A 14,125-nucleotide genomic window follows, 5' to 3' on the forward strand; every position below is an offset into this window, starting at 1 on the left:
AATGCTGTTTTATTCACATCCCTCTCTTCTTAAGAATAAAAAAGTGTAACTTTTAATCCTCTCTTGCTGAGATACTTATATATTCTTTGGCTATCTTAATCTTCAATCATTCATTCATTCGATAAAAAAAAATATTCAGAGTTTATCTTCCATATTCTGTGAAATAAAAAACTAGGGATACAAAAAGAAATGAGATTAGAATATGTTCTCAGAAGAACTAAGTGCTAGAAACCAATGATCATCCTGGTTGACTCAGAGCTGGAATCTTTCAGGAAAACTAGGCATTTAATATGTGTTTTTTATTCCATGGTCTCATGAACTAGAATGCCAGAAATAGATTCTGTGTTTAATTCTCTTTTCTGTGCATTGTTACACTAATATCTAGGATAAGTTGTTTCCCTGCTACACACTTTCTATCACTAATACATATGCTTCTAATCATGAGCTTATTTGAAAATGACACATACTTGTTCTATACTATATAAATTCCAAACTTGGACACTAAAGTCCTATAGTGACTCAGGAGAGGCTGATTGTGCCATCAATTAGACTTTGTTGCATTAGCCAAGAAGTGAGTGATTTAGGAAAATGACTTCTAAACAAGACTTAAGAATAGTTGGGAAGCTGGGCGTGGAGGGGCACACTGGTAATCCCAGCATTTGGGAGACTGAGACAGGAGGATCGAGGTTTGCAGCCAGGCTCAGCTACTTAGTGAGGTCCTTGCAATTCAGTAAGACCCTGTTTCAAAATAAAGAATAAAAATTAGGGCTGGGGCTATAGGTCAGAGGTTGGATGACCCTAGGTTTCATCCCAAGTAACCTCCCCAAAAATAGCAGAACTGGGGGCTTCTGCTTGTACTACTGTGAGTCATTCAGTGTTGGAGCCACAGATTTGAGCTCTATTTTCATTGGTTCCTTTCTCACCAATATTCCTTCTGCCGATTATATCTTGGAGATTACATTTGGTCATCACAGTCTCCATACCTCAGCACCTAATCCTTGTCTTTCTTTTATTTTATTTTAGAAGATTCTTGAGTTAAAAAAAAATTAGCAAGCAGAACCCATAGGTTAGCTCTTACTAGAGTCTAAGTTAACCTGGATAGAAAGGAAATTGAAGTAGTGAAGAATTATCCATCTCTTCTGTAAATGCCTGGTCTGGGGAGAATGCCCACTTTCTATTTATTTTACTTGACTGCCCCTACTCTGCCTTTCATCACCCTGGACTTCATATACTTTGTGATACACCCGAGTGCAGCCTGTCATGGTTACCAATGACTGACTGATATTATTAAATATACAAAATCATTTTACCAGGTGATAAAGGAAGCTGCAGTGTCTAAAAATTTCATATATCTAACGTGTTGTATAAACAGCCTAAATCCCTATACATTTTATAACTTCAGCAGTCTAAAGGTTAAAGCCTGTCAGTTGAATTTCACGAATTCCAGGAAGAAATGGGGAGGTAGCAGCAACTCTTCATTGTATACCAGTGATCAAACATCTCCTCATTACACTTCAATATTGTTGCCTCTAAAGGTCACCATTGCTGAACATAATCACACAAAATCAAAACTGCAAACTTTATATATCATGGAGGTAGTAAATAGCTCGGAGGTTTATTTTCTGGTGCCTGAACAACATTCTGAACCCATTTATAAATTTCTGGGAACTGTGGCATGAACCAAACATATTTGCAGTGCCTAACAATAGCTTCAATTAAATCAATCTCCTCTAAAGTTTTATTTTTTAATCATTTTACATAAAAAATAAAACTTTCTTACACCCAAAACATAAGTATTTTTCATTTGTCTGTTTCTCTTCTCTCTCTGAAAAAAATATAAATGCAATAATTATTTGTAAATCACCTTTAGGATGGAATGTCCATAGTTGAACTCAAAGGGAAGTCATGAACTTCATTTAGTAAAGCATTGGTATGCCCAGTAAATCACATATGCTCCTTGTTTCTTCCTTCATTGATTTTGCTGTGCACTGCTTGGGTAAACCGCCACCTTGGAAGATATATGGACCCAGAGTGGAAGCCCAGCCCCATCTATGCTACCATCAGCTTGCCTGATTCTTATTCCAGCCCAATTATTCCATCCTTAATCCTACATTCATTCTCTGTCCAGCAGTCAAAATTATCTCTTGATCATGTTCCTCATGCCACTGCATTTAAGAGGCTTAAAATCCTCTTCAAAGAGAGTCTGGTTACACTTAAAATCCAAACTTCTCTCCATGGTCTATGAGGCTCTGCATAAATTGACCTCTACTTATCATTCTCATCTCAGCTCCTACCATTCTCTCTCCTTGCCCAATCCCAAAGACACTGAACTCATTGTGTTGAATGTATCAAAGTCATTGATGTCCAAAGGTTTGCGCTCTTATTCACTACCCGGTGCAGGTGCATGCTGTCCCCAAATCCTGATATGACCATCTTTTTCTTTGCCTTCCCATCTCTTCTGAAGTACTTTCTTCTCAGGAAAACTGTTTCTACCCACCCAAACCAATTGCCTCCTTCTCCCATCTTCCTACACTATTTCTGTCATGAAACTTAGAATCTGACAATTTGTTTGAACCAGGCATGGTGGCTCATGCCTGTAATTTTAATTCTTAGGAGGCTAAGAGAGGAAGATTGTAGGTTCGAGGTAAGCCTCGGCAACTTAGTGAATATCCTAAGCTGGCAGGGTGGTACACTCCTGTAACCCTAGTACCCAGGATGTCACAGGTTCAAGGACAGTTTTAGCAATTTAACTAGGATCTCAGCAATATAGCAAGACTTTGTTTCAAAACTGAAAATAAAGTGGAGCTGGAGGTGTAGCTCAGAGGTAGAACACACTTGGGTTCAGTTCCCAGCACAGTACCCCCCCCAAAAAAAAATGCATGCTAAGTAATATAAAGCAGACACAGAATGACAAATACTATATGATTCCATTTATGGTAAATAGTCAAATTAAAAAAAACAGAAAAGTGGTTGCCAAAAACCGAAGAAAGAAGAAAAAGAATTAGTGTTTTATATATAATAGAGTTTCAGGTTTCTTTGTTTATTTTGTGATACGGGGGATTGAATTCTACCTCTGAGCTACACCCCAAGACCTATTTTATTCTTTATTTTGAAACAAGGTCTCTCCAAGTTATTGCACACTGGTCTCAAACCTATGATACTCCTGTCTCAGCTCCCCAAGTACTGGGATTCCAGGCATATGCCGCCAAACCTGGCTGAGTTTCAGGGTTTCTTTGTTTGTTTGTTTTTGTTTTGTTTTGTTTTGTTTTGCAATACTAGGGGAACCCAGGTGCCTTCCTCTCTCTCTCTCTCTCTCTCTCTCTCTCTCTCTCTCTCTCTCTCTCTCTCTCTCTCTCTCTCTCTCTCTCTCTCTCTCTTCTCTCTCCTTTGTGCAGTACTTGGGATGGAACCCAGGGGAATTGTACCTCCAAGCTAAACTCCCGGCCCTATTTTTTTGTCTGTTTATTTGTTTGCGGGTTTGGGGATGGAACCCAGGGGCATTTGACCTCCGAGCTATACCCTCTCCCAAATTTTTAATTCTTTATTTTTGAAACAGGGTCTCACTAAGTTGCAGAGGGCCTCACTAAGTAGCTGAGGCTGTCTGCAAACCGGGATCCTCTGGTCTGAGCCTCCGGAATACTGAGATTACAAGCATGCGCTTTGTCTCTTTATTTTTAAAACAGGGTCTCATTGAGTTGTGAAGGGCCTCCCTAAATAGCTGAGACTGTCCCCGAACCACGATCCTCTCTTCTCCACCTCTCTAATGCTGAGATTACAAGATTGTGCCACCACACCTGGCTGCGTTTCAGTTTTGTAAGATAGAAAACTTCTAGAGATCTGCTTAGATCAACAATATAAATCTACTTAACACTATTAAAACTATATGCTTAAAAATCACTAATATGGCCGGGCGTGGTAGCGCACGCTTGTAATCTCCGTGCTTGGGAGGCTGAGACCGGAGGATCGCACAGGTTCGGAGCCAGCCATAGCTACTTAGTGAGGCTCTCAGCAACTTAGTGAGACCCTGTTTCCCAATAAAATAGAAAATAGTCTGAGAGTATAGCCCGGAGGTAGAAAGCCCCTGGGTTTCACCCCTAGTACCACCAAAAAAAAAAAAAAAATCTAACATGTCAAATATATTTTTTTTCTTCTTCTTTTTTTTTTTTTTTTTTTTTTGGTGTTACTGAGGATCCTGGAAACCATTCTACCTCCGGGCTACACTCCAAGACCTATTTTTTTATTTGTTTTAACCACAATAAAAATAACAGTAATTCAGAAGAGAGTATTCTAATCTTACTTCCTATACCTTATAGTATAAATAAGGTTATTTCATAAATTAATTGCTTCTGGTCAATTTTCTTTACTCTTTTTATGATTAAAAACTCAATAAATTAGAAAGTAGGAATCACTAAAAAGAATTTTTATCAAGACAAACTATCAAATAAAAATTACTAAAAAAGAAAAAGAAAAGGAAAAGTGTTTCCCAGCATTGATTAAATCTGTGTGCGTACATCATGTACAGTGACGTGTTTCTCTCCTCAAGTCTTTCTCCCCCCATCCTCCCTCAGTTAAGTCCCCTCCCTCTCTCCAGTGAGCTTTCTCCTCTACTGTGCTGCTACTTCCCACATTCATATCCCCGGGTTCAGATGTGTGTATGCGATGAGGTGAGCCCATCATACCATTAATGAAAGAAATGAGAATTTTTAATTTAGAGATTCTAAGCAAAAACAGCTTATAAACTAAGTTATATATTTCTCTCCAGTTTGTATCTCAAATAGTCTGTTCTCACTAATTCCACTTATTTATGATTTGTTCTCAAGTATCTTGAAAAGAGACTTCAGAAAAGACTTAGTGAGGAAAATTAACCAATAAATCTTTTGTTCAAAATAGGAAAGACAGTCGTTCCCTCTATTATTTCTTTGATTATAACATTAGATTTGATTATCACTTAAGAGAAACATAAAATTTTATTTCATATGCACATACTCCATACATATATATATTTCATGTGTACATATATATGTTTGTATCTATTTCCGTGTGTGTGTGTGTGTGTGTGTGTGTGTGTGTGTGTGTGTGTGTGTTTTACTGGGGATTGAACTCAAAGGCATTCCACTTCTGAGCTACACTCCCAGCCAATTTTATTTTATTTCATTTTTTTTATTGATTTTTCTTTTATTTTTGCAGTACTGGGGATGGAACCCAGGGGCATTCTGCCTCTGAACTACACCCCCAGCCCTATTTTTTTATTATTTATTTTAAAACAGGGTCTCACTGAGTTGCAAAGGGCCTCACCAAGTAGCTGAGGCTGTCTGCGAACCGTGATCCTCCCGTCTCAGTCTCCCAAATGCTGGGATTACAAGCGTGCGCCACCACGCCCAGCTTTATTTTTTATTTTAAAACAGGGTCTTGCTAGGTTGCTGAGAGTCTTGCTCGGTTGCTGAGGCTGGCCTCAAACCTACAATCTACCTGTCTCCACCTCTCAAGTACTTGAATTACAGGTAAGCATCACCATGCTGGCTTTTCTTCCCATTTCTTACAATGTGTGTGTGCCCGTGCACCAGTGTGTGCTGTGAATGTTTAATTCTTCCCTGGCAATAGATCCATCCCTATGTGTGTCACGCCGCTCATTTCCCTTGATATTTCATCCTCCGCTCACCTCACTCTCTCCACAGTGATTCGGGTCCAAATTCCCTCTCAGGTAGCACTTTGCTCAAAAGACTAGGACTTGTGTCTCTGTGACATCTAGACACGTGTAGATTGCTGCTTCTTGCACAGACAGACCTCTCCGAGTAGGATAAGAAAGAATTATGAATGCAGGCAGGTAATTGGCTTCTTATCACTTTTGGCTTCTTCATGCACCGAGTCTGTTCCACCTAATGACTTAATGCTGGACCATTATATTTCCCACTGCTGCAGAACATTATTCCATGGAGTTATGTAGTTTTATGTTTCTCCTTTTATTTATGTTTGTTTGGGGAATTTGTGAAATGCTTTTTGATCTGCAATAAGGTAAGGGTTTTTTTTATATTGCAAAATAATGGGACTACGTGCTGCAAGAACTACCTTATCTTGTGTTCATTTCGCCCATTTTATTATACCCATCGGTAGCCAATAAACATGTCAACATGCTGTCATGTGAAACTTGTCAGGCTTGTGAGGCACGACTTCTCACCACTGGATGGAAATTTGAAAACAAATTTATCCCTGAAAAGAAATGAATGATAGGTTAAGGTATTTAAATCAGCTAGGAAATGGTAGCAACAATTTTCTTAAGTGGCCATATTTAAACAAGAACATTTTCTTTTTCTACTTGGGAATTATTAAGAAGTCTCAGTCTAAAAGGAAATCCACAAAGTGCTGCTTAGCTGCAAGAAAAAAATGTCTGCTGCCGTAATCTCCTAGAGTTTAAAGCCCTATTACCTCAATCTTATCATCTCTTTAAATCACTATACAGAGATGACAAAATAACATCAGAAATCACTGTAATGCGGCACTATCCAGTGCACTGGCCACTAGCTCCATATTTAAATTCGAATTTAAATTTAATTAAAGTCACACTAGCTATATTTCAAGTGCTCCATATGTGGCTAGTAGAGACCATACCGGACTGTGTGGGTAAAGAACATTTCCTTCATTGCAGAAAGCTCAGTTGGACTGCGCCTCTTCAAAGCATCATGTACACACATTTGCCATCAGTTTTAGTCTTGGAAAATGTACTCCACAGTCAAATTGCTAAATGCCACTTGTCTCAACCTGCACCTGTCCAATTTAACAAAGAATTTTAAGAAATCTCTAATTTGAGGTAAATAACTAGTGAGAAGCTGCCTTGTGAAATATAAGAGCTACTTTCATAGTTGAAGGGTTCCAAAATATCTTTTAGTAAAGACCTCATAATCCCTTTTAGACAATTGTTACATACTCTTGTCTATGTTTTTCTGAATTTCAATGAATTTAGGGAGTAAGCAGTCAACTTGTTTTCCTATTAAATATGCAGAAGGACTTTAAATAATACTATGATATCTAGCAGTGAGGGACTAAAACATGCTCCATTCAATTACAACCGTGTCTTAATTATTTGAGTGTTAGCTCCCTTTCTCAACCAGAAAACCACTTCTTTAGCAATAATTCACCCTCTCTATTAAATAGAGAATGATTTTCTTTAATGGAGGGAGTAAGTGGATTCTTAACAGTTCAAAATAAAATGGTAGGAGAATTAATAATTAGAAAGGGAGTCTTTTAGTTCAGGGACAAGAGAAGACTAAGAAAGGAAGATTTTCTTATCATGTAGGTAATACTGCCTAACCATCCCCTAAATGAACAAGCTTCCTTCCAGGCAAATTCAGGAGTCACAATCCCCAATCCACTGCTATTCTGCCTTCGACTCTAAGACACAGGCAGCCACGCAATAGGCACTGTAGGTAGATGGTTTTGTATTGTCCAGTCACTATCCAGGCAGACACTGAAGTGCAGTAACAACTGAATACAGTGGCTCGTGCTAGCAATGTTGGCGTACATGTCATGCCAAAGACAGAAGGCGGCTCCATGCAGGACCTCACCGCACAGCGGTATGGTACTTTCAAGGCCACTCTAGCTCTTCAGATCTGTTTGCCTGGGAATCTACCTAACAGTGGTTCTTGAAGTGGACATTGACATTTAAAGAATTTAAGTTTAAAGATGAGATCATTTGGAGCTGGATGTAAATAATTCCTTAGTATTTGTGCGTTTTTTTTAAGAGGCCGATTTGTGTATTTTCACTCCTGATAACTGTTGTTGTTACTTAACAGTTTATCTTTTCAGGAAGGCTGTGAAGTGTGTTGAAATCTCACATATTGGGAGCAAAATCCCAACCATTTTATGTTATTACTTGTTTGATGACCCTGTTGGAAAAAAATCTCTCTCAACCTCTCTAAAGATCAGCTTCCTTCTCTGAAAAGATAAGCTTTTTTTTTTCCCCTGGGGGGGGGGGTCTGGAACCCAGGGGCATTTGACCTCCGAGCTACAGCCCCTGCCCTAATTTTATTCTTTATTTTGAAACCAGGTCTCACTGAGTTGCAGAGGGCCTCACTAAGTAGCTGAGGCTGTCTGTGAACTGTGATACTCCAGGTCTCAGCCTCCCAAATGCTGGGATTACAAGCGTGCACCACTATGCCCGGCAAATCTAAGTCAATTTTTTTTTTTTTTTTTTGTGGTGGTACTGGGGTTCCTGGAAGCCCTTCTCCCTCCGGGCTACACTCCCAGACCTACCTATAATATATATATAATTTTTTTTTTAATTTGGAAACAGGGTCTCTTAATCCAGCGAGGCTGTCTCCGAACCAGCGCAATCCTCCTATATCCGCCTCCCAAGCGCGGTGATTACAAGGGTGCGCCACCACGCCCAGCTTTGAAGAAAAGGTAAGCTCTTGACCTTAAAAATTTTGTCTATGGGTAATAAATGAAGCTGGGCATGGTGGTGCACACTTTTTTTTTTTTTTTTTTTGCGGGTCTGGGGATGGAATCCAGGGGCATTTAACCTCCGAGCTACACTCTCTGCCTTATTTTTTATTCTTTATGTTTGAAACAGGGTCTCACTAAGTTGCGGAGGGCCTCACTAAGTAGTTGAGGCTGTCCGCAAACCTTGATCCTCCGGTCTCAGCCTCCTGAATGCTGGGATTACAAACGTGCGCCACCACACCCGGCTACACACTTGTAATCACAGCATTTAGGAGGCTGAGACAGAAAGATCGCGGTTCGTGGATAGCCTCAGCTACTTAGTGAGGCCCTTTGTAGCTCAGAGGTAGAATGCCCCTGGGTTCCATCCCCAGTACAGCAATAATAATAATAATGATAATGGTGATGATGATGATGATGATGATGATGATGATAAATGAAACTACATATGTTGAAAACACAGTATGTACAATCTACATAAAAGTTAATTTTTCACTAATTTGCAATGTGTGGCATATTCACTAATTTGTGTGGCATATTCCTCCTTCCTTCGAGCATTACTATTTTTAAGAACTTATCATACATCTAGCTCTTGCTAGTCATTTATGTATATATATTAAGTTCTCTTACTGTCTATACTTTCTGATAAGGTACCCAAGACAGAATGAGGTTAACTAACATGACCAAATAGAGCTTCTTTTACACCAAAATAATATGTGTTGAAACCAGGAATTTGAAAGTTTCTGAAGCCGTGACTTATGCATCTTTTGAATAGAAGAAAAATTTATTTTTATTTTAGCAGATGTGTAAGCAAAATCAAAAGAGAGGCTTCCTCCCAGTGAGGTAGACGTACATCACCAGTTAGCATTCACTTATTTGTCAAAGTGACCATCTCTGAATGTCAGTCATAGAATACGTCTAATTCATATTTCTTTGTACAGCAGGTAGTACAGTGCCTTTCTGGCATGTTATTTGCTCTCATTAAATATTTCTTTAATTGTCATAAGAATATTTCCTGCCGGGAGTGGTAGCACACACTTGTAATCCCAGCATTCGGGAGGCGGAGACCAGAGGATCGTGGTTCACAGATAGCCTCAGCTACTTACTGAGGCCCTCTGCAACTTAGTGAGACCCAGTTTCAAAATAAAGAATAAAAAAATAGGGCAAGGGATGTAGCTCAGAGGTCAAATGCCCCTGGGTTCCATCCCCAGACCCGCAAAAAAAAAAAAAAAGAATATTTCCCTTTACTTCTTTAGGAATAAATACTAAAACACATGGAGACCTGCAATGTCTTGTTCTTCCAAAATATGGAATTTTCTTGGAGGATTGTATATATATATATGCATGCACACATATATGTGCACATATATATTCCCATCGTATGGTCATGCATTTTAATTCTTTAACAAATATTAAGAAAAACAATAATTTTCATTTTGATTAATAATGCACTAATATTTAAAAATTGCTTTTCAATTTTGGTTTCTGATGTGTTTCCATTATCATCATTTTTTCCCTTTAATTTCCTGAAAGAATATTGGGTAAATAGTAAATCAACATCAAAATTAAAATTTGGCTACCACCTTACCGAATTCTTACTCTTCAACATGAAGAATCAAAAAAGATGAAAAACTCAAGGTTAATAAGATTATCATCATGGGTTTTTTTTTTTTTTTTGTGTGTGTGTGTGTGTGTGTGTGTGTCTAAATCTGTGCCTCCAGGCCTTTCTTCACTGAGCAGAAGATTGCAGTCATTGCTAAAGTCTCAGATTTTTGCTTCTCTGCACAAAAATGCAGTCAGTGGTGTGTGGCTGAATGCATTGCAGATAGCAATAGCATATCATTAGCATATCAGTGACAGCAACAAAAAAATGCAAGAAAACAAAAACATTGCATACAAATGAAGATGTACAAGAGGTTCCTACAAAAGAGAAACTGTTTCCCTTGTTACTTTTGGAAGAGGTCATTACATTATTCATTATCATAGGATAGAGCCAAAGTTTTCAAAACCTGGAACTCCTAGGAAATAAAATAGGACAGTAGAAACTAAGAAATCTAGATACCATTCCTATTAAGTCATCTGTTTTCCAGAGCACACCCAAACTCCTAGTTCCCAAACGTGATCATCTCACCAGCCAAAGTTAAACTTTATCTTTGTTAAACTTTAAGAAAACCCCAGTGAAACCCAGAGAGTCTGCCTTATATGAGAGAGAGAATTGAATTATATGTGGGTACCCACATATATATACACTTAACTATCCTAACATATTAACTTATAATAAATTTTGAATTTTAGGTTAAATTTTTACTCTCTCTTCCAACAAATTATAATGTTCAAAATTTAAGTAGATATGTTAGGATAGTTATATATACATATACATATATATATATATATATATATATATATATATATATGTATATATATATACCCACATATAATTCTTTCTGTCTCTCTCATACTGAGAAAGATTTATGTAACAAAAAATATTTTTGATCAGGAATGGTACCACATGCTTGCTATTCCAGTAGTGGGGAGACTGAGACAGGATGATAACAGGTTGGAGGATGCCAGCCTCAGCAACATAGAGAAACTCTCAGCAACCCAGCAAGACACTGTTTCCAAACATACAAACCAAATACAGGGGTTATAGCTTGGAGGTAGAATTCTCCTGGGCTCAATTCCCAGTACTACACACTGAAAATAAATTATTTTTCACTCACTAATCATCCAGGGCACATATTTTATTTGTCAACATAGTTGTTTTCCATGTGGTGATTCACTTAACAATAATCTTTGTATCTTGTGCCTCCCCGTGCTCTTGGAGTCTAATTATCACCCATAGGCAGAAGGCGAAAAAGAGGAGCCACATGGGAAGTTTTATGGGGAGGGATATCTTAGGGAAGGACATGCCATTCACACCCTATGTCCATACCTAACTTTAAGACATCTGGGAAATGTGGTCTAACTGTGTGTTCTGGAAGACATGGAGACAGATTCTTTCCTGATGAATAGCTAGTGAAATCTACCATATGAGCATTCACTGTACCTCATCTGGCATAAAGTATTGCAATTTTTTCTAGCATTTTTTTTCAGCATAAGAAGTCACACTTTTCAGCTGGGCGTGGTGGCGCACGCTTGTAATCCCCGCACTTGGGAGGCAGAGACAGGAGGATCGCGCAGGTTCGAAGCCAGCCGGGCACGATGGCTTAGGAGACCCTGTTTCCAAATAAAAATGAAAAATAGGTCTGGGAGTGTAGCCCGGAGGTAGAAGGGCTTCCAGGAACCCCAGTACCCCCCACACACACAAAAAAAAAAAGTCACACTTTTCTCAACAGAAGACACTCCACTGACAACTAAAATGTGACTCATACTATTTATTACTCCTTTAGAGCCAAAGAAAGCCAATCTGACCTATTCTGATCTGTTCACCATATAACTCCCAAGAAGAATTTTAGATGTTATTTTTTAACTTCAGGTGTGTGTGTGTGTGTTCTTAATAAATTAAAATTTTAAATTAAAATTTTATATTCATAAATTGTAGAGATTTTAAAATCTCACTTATACAAAGATTCTTTTAGAAATTACAACAAAGAGAAAAGTAGAATCTGTTTTTGAAAACTATAATACTCATTCTTATAGAATCTGTTTTGAAAAATATAAGACTCATCTGTCTGTACATCAGATAAGTAAACAAAAGACTAAGACAATATTGATCATGTCTTACAAAAGTCATTAAAAAAGCTTTTCTCCAAATGGTGTATGTAGTTCATTGCAAAGCTTTAGATTGTAACTAAAAATTAGCAATATTTTCTAGATGTGAGTAGGACCCATTTTAATCAGCACAAAAAAATTTTATGGAGTCAGAATACTTTTATGCTAGTTCATTCCCCTTTAGTTCTATTTTATTTCCAAACCTACGACGCCTGCTCTAAAAATTCTAACTATTCATAAAATATATTTGTGAACAGATTGAGGTTTTATTATTTATAACTCAGTCAAGACACCAAACTGACTAGATTGCAAACCTGCTGATACAGTAGCTTTTCTTACCACACTCTTCAACTTGTTGTTCAAGTTTCTAATTTATGTGCAAATTGAATTTGCGTAATGCTTTTTCCCCCTATTTTTTAGCAGTCTCCTAAACAGCGCAGTTTAAAGCACTTTTTCTGCATCTTATAAAAAGATGATTTATCCTGTAGATTTATTTGTTTTCCATGTTACTCTTCTTACGCTCCATTCAGAGACTAGAACAACTTCCTCTGGTGAACTAAATGTTCATCAGGAAGAGAAGTCGCCTATGTCTTGACCAGATTCAACTCAACTAAGAGAAATGCAGCTTGCTTCTGTGGCTTATATTGAAAAAATAAATCAAAAACAGAAATCAAGAGTTCAGGATTCAGTTTTTATATTAGTTCTTACATTCTCAGTGTGATGATCTGCCACTTGGCATCCATTTACATTCTTCAAAAGGAATACAAAATTCCTTTGGTGTGGATTTGTCTAATTCCATTATGGCCCCACTGTCTAAGGAATTGGAATCAAAGACAAATAAAATGGTAATTGTCTAAGGGGAATGTGCAGTCTAGCAGACAAAATGGGAATGTGAACCAATCACCCTTCTACCAATGATTATCAACCTCTCAGTTTTCCAGAATTACTGGCAAATACTACAGTCGTTGGTGAGGTATTTGAAAAGAGTCAAAGTCTCAAAACATGTCGAAAATAATTTGCAGAGTGTCACTCCTACTGAATAACAATTTTGCAGGACTGTGGGCAAATTTCAATTCTTTCTATTTGCTTGGCAACTAAAGCATTCTGTTGCTGTTTAAATAGACTGCCCTGACCATATTCTCTTACATATTCACTAGAAAATGTTAGCAGAAATTCCAGTAAACATGGAAGTTTTTTATGGGCCTGGGCCACCTACCTATGAGCAAAATGTGTCTTGGATAGTAATCAACATAAAAAATACATTTTCATTATATGTGGGCCATTGTAAATTTGGGGTTTGTTTCTTATCACTGTTTAAGCTTTGGTAACACAATGTTTGTAATATCTTATTCCTACATTTTTGCTACCTTATTATTTCTTGTTCAAGCAAGCCCTAAGAGATCACTGGAAAGAGGCAAAATGGTATTTATAAAATAAGTGTCTTCTCTTCCTAATCATTTAGATCTTTCTTCCACAGAGAGCTACAATCTACTTCTACCTCACCTTGACCCTCTAGATAAAGTGTTAGCCACTGTCCCTTAATCAGTGTAGATTCATACCTCTTATCTATGATCTTACTCCAGAAAAAGAGGACAGCTAGAAACACTGCTTCGAATTCTGAATCTGAAATATTCTCACTATCTAATTTCCCATCTCCATTGCCTTTCTGGACTCTGCGGGGCTTCATTGTGGCCATGTCCACATCTGGATGGTGCCATTTTTTTTTTAAACTGGAGATTGATTCCAAAGGCATTATACACCCAAGCTACAATCCCAGGCTTATTTATTTATTTATTTATTTATTTATTTATTTATTTATTTATTTATTTGCAGTACTGGGGATGGAACCCGGTGGCATTTTATCTCTGAGCAACACCCCCAGGCCTATTTTTTACTTTTTTTTAAACAGGGTCTTACTGAGTTGCAGAGGGCCTAAGTAGCTGAGGCTGGCTTCCAACCTGTGTAATCCTCCTGTCTCAGC

Source organism: Muscardinus avellanarius (assembly GCF_963383645.1).
Source record: "Muscardinus avellanarius genome assembly, chromosome: 2".
NCBI lineage: Eukaryota > Metazoa > Chordata > Mammalia > Rodentia > Gliridae > Muscardinus > Muscardinus avellanarius.